Genomic DNA, 7,260 nt, shown 5'->3' on the forward strand with positions numbered 1-7,260 from the left:
CCCCCCCCCCGTCCCTGACCTGTGATATTCAGAATTGTTCTTCTGTCAGTACAGTACCCATTATTGGCATAAATTTTCCTGTGTTTTGGTGTATCAGTTGAATTTTAACCCGACTTGAATTGACTCCTGTCAACACTTCATTCAAAACATCAGCTGACACGGTACTTTTAAATAACAATCACATTTATTTTATCTATTTTTTGAAAGGCTTTCTCTTTCTTTTTAAACAACATCTTCAGGAAATGTGTATGTATATATGTGTGTGTATGAGAGAGAGAGAGAGAGTATATTATGCACTTATTTGTACGTGTATGCACTTGTAGTGTTGCTATTGTTACTGTGAGAATCAATACAGTGGATTTGTCAAGATCAGTAAATCAGACACATGGTGGTATTTTATTAATTAGTTGGTGGTATTTTATTAATTAGTTGGTGCAAAGCAGCAAGCTGGCAGAAATCTTTAGCACGATGGGCAAAATGTAAACGGCATTTCTTCTGACTCCACGTTTTGGGTTCAAATTTCACCGAGGTCAGCCTTGCCTTTCATCCTTTCAGGGTTTAGTGAAATAAAGCACTACTCAAATACTAGGGTCAGTGTAATTAATTTATTCTCTCTCCTCAAAATTCCTGGCTTTGGGCCAAAACTAGAAAGCAGTATCATTATTAGAGTGAACATATATGTGTGTGTGTGCCTTTATTGTCCTCATTTTCCATCTGTCATCCATGTTAGAAGGGTCCAAGTCCTTTTTGAAGTTACTGCTCTCCTCAATGGTCCAGGGACCATGTCTCACTTGCAGATTCCATTTTTGTCATGGTTTTTCTATGAATGGATATCCTTCCTAGCACTACCCACTTTACAGACTGTACTAGGTGCATTTCATCGTAGAACCAACACCATAGAGACTCTCCTATTCCCGAAAGGGGCCACTCTATCCTATATTGTCTCCTTTCTTTCACCAAGTACATAACTGGGACCTACACTCTAAATATTTATCACATTTGCTGCTGTCACATGTGGCATTTCTCATTATTGGTGTTCATGTGGTGCCAAAACAATGGTTCTTTGGTACAAATGCCTAAAGAATATAACAGTAACATTTGAAATAGTAGTTTTATTTCTTTTATTTCTTCTTTTGGCTTGTTTATTACTGTATTTTATTCACTTCTGTTTCATATTCTTTGAAATTAAAGACATCAATGCCGATAATGATCACTTATTGGACTCAGTTAATTATATGATTACAAATGATTAATTAATTTTAGGCCAGGAATTTTTTCCGTTTTTTAATTTTATGTATTTTAATACGAAATACTTTTTTGCAAAGTTATATTCAGAAAAAATAAATAAATAAATGAAATTCTATAATATTGTAAAAGAAATTATTAATTTAAAATTTTTTAAATTGGGAAAATATATGAAGAGAGGAAAGATAAAAAAAGTATGGAAGAAATATTTTTTTTTTATCTGTTTAAAGTTTTTATTTTAATTTTTGTATTGGCTCAATCAGTCGAGGATATAAATGGAATACATTAGTGAGTTCAAGTCCTGATTCGGATTAAGATCATCTTTTATCCCTCTAGAATCAATCAATAGTAATGATTGGGGTCAATTCTATTGATTGTCCCCTTTGTCCTTCATTAATGGCCATGTGTTGAGTCTAAAGAAAGCATCGTTATCTTCATCATCACCTTCGTTAAAATTCTAATAGATATCTATCATCTCTGATTTTTAATGCAAACATATTATGTTGAATTTCTGAGGATTAATCGAGGGTTGAACCTGAGTAGATGTTTATATTTAACCTATTTTTGACCATGGACAAGAATGCAAAGCCTGTTTGGTTTGGTAATTTTTTTGAAATAAACACAGGTTCAGAGGGATTCAATAACACATTTTTATTAGTGAATAACAAATATTTAACTCTTTTGGTACCATGTTTCTACTGGAACATTGCTTTTGTTTCAATTTATCTTGAAAATAAGAAAGAATTTTGTGTATGGCGTTTGGAACCTAAATTAACATGAATGTTAGTGTAGACCAGTTTGAAACATGAAGTTTGTATCATACAACCAGGGGCAGTTTCAGGGCTTGGTATCAAAATGGTTAAGAGGCAGCTTTTGATAGTTGTCAGGTACATTCTTCTTTAACCCCCTTTGTTACCATATTTCTATTGATGGGAAATTTTAATTTCTATCACTTCAAAACTGGAAGATTGGGACGTTGAACCAGTTGCAATCTCAGACAGGATATTATCAAAAGGGCTAACCCTTTTGTTACTCTATTTCTGTTGAAATTTACTGCTTCTGTTTCTATTAATTTTATGGAAGAACTTAGTAAAATAGCCTTGTCATTATCAAACTGGTGTTTGGAACATAAATTTATAATCTAGATCAGTGATTCTCAACCATGACCCTGAGTCCATATCCTTGGGGGTTCATATCCCTCAACCAGGCACCACCTTGAAGGGATTTAGTTAATGAAATTGACCTAAATAGTTATTTTAAATTTGTTTTGTTAGTACCTTGTTGTCAAACTTCTAAGTTACAAGGACGTAAAGAAACCAACACCTGTTCTTAAGCATCAAGAAACATATTTACACATGTGCACATACATTTACACACACACATACACAATACCTGTTATCATCTCCTTGTGTTGTTTAGACACGGAAACGTATTATATGCTTTTATTTGAACAAAATTTAAACTGGAATTTTTTTTTACTTATGTCATTTTGTTTTATTTTTCAGGTAAGCAACATTGATTTTTTTTTAATAATTTTTCCGTCTGTCTCTGAACATGAAAGACTAAAACGTAAGTGAAAACATAATGTCTCTACTCACTGTCTCTGTCCTGTGTGATTACTTTTAACCCTTTCATTACCTATTTCTGCGCTACATCAGACTCCAGTCTGATTTGGCATGGTTTCTATGGTTAGATGCCCTTCCTAATGCCAACCACTTTACAGATTGAGCTGAGTGCTTTTTATGTGGCACCACATGAATGGTTTGATGTGGCACTGCACGGTTGCTTTTACATGGCACCACATGTGCTTTTGCGTTGCACCACCATGATGATGATAATAGTCCTTTCTACTAATGGCACAAGAGTGTGGGCTACTAACCCCAAGATTCTGAGTTCGATTCCAGGCAGAGACCTGAATAATAATAATAATAATAGTAATAATAATAATATGGAAAAATACCTTAGGAATGAGAACCCAGGTTCAAAATTTCCCCAAATACCTTAGGAATGAGAACCCAGGTTCAAGATTTCCTCAAGACACCTGATGAAGGCTAGAGGGTATATCAGCCGAAACGTTGTGTTAACAACAAACAAGATGAGGAGAAATATCCGTCAATTGTAGATAATGTAAATAATTCCTCAGCTCTTGAATATAGAACTAAAGGCACAAGGGATGAAGTTTTGTGGGAGGGGACTAGTCAGTTACTTCAACCCCAGTATTTTATTGATACTTATCGACTCTGAAAGGATGAAAGGCAAAGTTCATCTTGGGCTGAATTTGAACTCAGAAAATCAAGACAGATGAAATGCCTCTATCCATTTTGCCTGACATGTTAATGATTTTACCAGTAGCTGCCTCAATAATAATAATAAAAATAATAATGGCACAGGGTAAGCAGTTTTAAGAGGAGGTGGAGGAGGAGTTAGTTATATTGATCCCAATATCTCCCTGAAGAGCCGAAAGTCAAAATTTTACCTTGGTGGGTTTTGATCCCTGAATGTAAAGCCAGAGGAAATACCACAAGGCATGGCATTTTTTTCTGGTGTTCTAATGATTCTGCCAATCTACAACCTTAATAATAATAATAATAATAATAATAATAATAATATCTAGTGTGAACTAGAGGTATGACGCTATGAAACTTTCTTCAAAACCTATAATTATGTGTCTCTTTCATTTATTGTATTCTTAAATGGCTTAAAGAAAAGTATAGAAGATAAAAAAAAACCCAAAAACCCAAACAAAACAAAATGATCTCTCTGCTGCTTGGAAGGACAGCTAAAGAAGGCATTACCAATAATCAGCTTAATAGCTTTTACACACACACACACAATGTATATATCATTTTCATCTATCTGTTTTCCATGATAGCTTGGGTTGGTTCGTTTGCTGGTTGGCTGGTACAAGATCAAATGATGTTTTGCTCCAATGTTTCAGTTTTTCACTGGGTTTTCGCAGCTGGGTGTCCTTCCTAATGCCAACCACTTTACAAAATGTACTGGGTTTTCGCAGCTGGGTTGGACGGTTTGACTGGAACTGCTAAACTGGAGAGCTGCACCAGCTTCCAGTCAGATTTGGCATGGTTTCTATGGCTGGATAACCTTCTTGTGGTCCAGCTACTCATTTCACTCTTGGAGTGGTTCACGTTCGGAAGGACATCCATCCATAGAAGCCATACCAAATCAAACTGGAACCTGGTGCAGCTCTACAGCATATATACATACACACACACACACACACACACATAAATACATTCGTGTGTGTGTGTGTTTGCAAAAGCATGTTACTAGATCTTACTCGTATGCATCTGACAGCTATGGTGTTTTTCATATAAGGCTATTTATCAAGTTGATTGTCATCTCTCCCGCTCTCTCTCTCTCTCTCTCTCTCTCTCTCTCTCTACACACACACATACACGTGTGTGTGTCTGTGTCTAGATATTCAGTCACAGACAGATAGAGAGATGTAGATATGCCTATCCTTTTGCGTGGGATTCTGCACATGTTGATAGCTTATTAATTTTACTAAGACTAATATCCTACCATGTCTAACAGTGTTAAAAAAAAAATACTGGATTATAGAATATTACGTGATTTTGTCCAATTTCTCTCTAATCTGTTCAAATATAATTTAATACCGCTCGAGGCAAGTATAAAGACAAGACCTGCCATCCTCCCTTTCACATTTTTTTGCATTTTATTTGTCTTGATTTTTTTCTCTTTTACCCAACTTAATCTCGTTTGGTGTCTCCTATTTTCCTGGCTAATTATTATACCTGATGTCTCTTAATAATCCCAGAATTACAGTTGGGTGTTTCTGGAAAGAGCTCATGCTGTTTAGTGTATTTGTAGTTGTTAGGGTTTTGCACTTTAAAAAAATCTTGTGATTATGGTTTCAATTCGTGGACCAAGCATTGCACTGTGCTCTTGAGCAGAACACTTCATCTCATGTTGCTGTGCATCCACTCTGACACCTGATGTGTGGAACTCTGTGCACCTGTACAGGTACTGTCAATTTGATGAATGGAATGAGCTTGTGTGCAGCCTAAACCAGATACCTCATTTGTCCTCTATCACACGAGCCCGTCAGTGCTTGTGCACATACATAAAATAGGTTCCTTTATCCATCCTATTGGTTTCGGTCATCGATTTTTGGTCACACAGGATTTGGGTTTTAACGAATTACATTGATTTCCTTTCCTCCCCGTTACTTAATCTGGCCGTCCTTTTATCGATTTTCATTTAACAATTGCTTTCAGTTCACATATGTTCTTTTTTAGGGAGTTACCCCCTCTTTGGGTGCATATACGACAATGCTGTATTGCACATGCACCCTTGCTACCATTCAGTACTGCGCTTCATACGCAACTGTTGTATATTTGCTTAAAGAGAGAATCACTCTGTTACCAGCAGGCATAGTTACACCCTGACCTTCTTCCCTGCCACCCTGTTCTGCTAATAATAATAATGAAACACACACACGCACACACACATACACACACACACACACACACACACACAAATGTTCATTACTCCCCATCGTGGCTTTAGTCATGTCTAGAACACAGAGGAAGGAACCAATTAACTAATGAAATTCGTTTCTAGCAGTCTCATCAGACGTAATTAGTCAGGCCATGTTTGTTCTCTAATGTACTAAGTATTTGTTCCCTCTGATTATATTGTCTCGATGAACTGTTATGTCTGTGCCGTGGAGTAGTAGTGCTAACATACAAATATGTATTTGTGTGTGTGTGTGTGTGAGTGTTTGTGTATATACATCTATACTATCTATGTAGATCTCTCTCTCTAAATATGTGTGTGTGTGTGTCTATATGTATAGGAAAGTTTAGATCTCACCTTGTAAAGCTGACAATTGTTTCTGTTGCATTAACATATATATACATACACATACATATACATACATACATACACATACACAAACACAGTCATATACATACATATATACATACATATGCCACATCACAAGAGACTGCAGAAGTTGATATGGAAGACGTCAAGAAACAAGCTGAAAGGATACGTTGAATAGGTTTGACAAATATTGAAGACTGGATGCCCAAAGCCATAAGTTATAAAGAAATAAAAATGCCTTTACCCAGTAGTAGAAGAGCAATAACTGGTTTGATTGGTTGATGCACACGCACAAACACATACACACACACACACCGTCGCTGCAGTGCGTCTTGCGACAATCCAAGAGTTTCACCTCTAACATTGCAATACGATTGGCCCTGATCTCTCTCTCTTCTATCATTGCCTTGTTGTGAATGGAGACCGATGGATGAAGCACAGATGAGGCCATTTTCCATTATTGCATGCTTTCCAGATGCAAGCCAGCAGGGCTCACTGGTTCAGGCAAATTTTCTGTTACTGGATGCTCTTGGTGTTGCCAACTTTCACCTGATTTTCACACATCAAAAGCTACAAGACCACTGAAGCTACAAAGCCTTTGCTCACTGGAAAATGTAAGTGAAGGCACTATTTTTACTCAGGCTGTGTTAATAAGGATACATGGAAATGGCGTTCTTTCACCTAATTTGAGACGAAATAGCAGATAGGCTGGAATGTAATTGGTAACACAGTTGCCCATTAATTGCTCAATAAAGTTACATGGTTAAAATCTCAGCAACAGGCCCCTAATTCTGTTGTTTTATGTCCCAGATTAGCACATCTCTCTTCAGTTATCACATGCATTGTGCTTGAGAAGACCTGTCAAGCCAAGTGAGACTGTATTTGTGGCTGATTCCAGTGTCATGTAACTGACATGTAAAAATCACTCCTCAAACGTTGGGCTCTATGTTGTGCTTGAGAAAACTTGAGAAAAAAGTGGAAGCATGTAGCTTAGTGGTTAGGGTGTTGGACTCCTGATAATAAGATTGTGGTTTCAATTCCTGGATCGGGCGACAGGTTGTGTTCTTGAGCAAAACACTTAATTTTACGTTGCTCCTGTCCACTCAGCTTGCAAAATTGAGTAATCCTGCAATAGACTGGCATCCT

General features: G+C 36.7%; 1 long non-coding RNA gene across 1 annotated transcript in view; it reads left to right on the forward strand.

Moving 5' to 3' along the window:
- The window catches only part of LOC128250765 (uncharacterized), a 158,113-nt gene extending 154,958 nt beyond the window's left edge, over positions 1 to 3,155 (forward strand). Inside the window, exon 3 of the long non-coding RNA XR_008266749.1 lies at positions 2,751 to 3,155. This is a non-coding gene — a long non-coding RNA (uncharacterized LOC128250765). The remainder of the gene's footprint in view (positions 1 to 2,750) is intronic.
- Positions 3,156 to 7,260: the final 4,105 nt, after the last annotated feature.

Source organism: Octopus bimaculoides, chromosome 25 (assembly GCF_001194135.2).
Source record: "Octopus bimaculoides isolate UCB-OBI-ISO-001 chromosome 25, ASM119413v2, whole genome shotgun sequence".
In the NCBI taxonomy this organism is placed as follows: domain Eukaryota; kingdom Metazoa; phylum Mollusca; class Cephalopoda; order Octopoda; family Octopodidae; genus Octopus; species Octopus bimaculoides.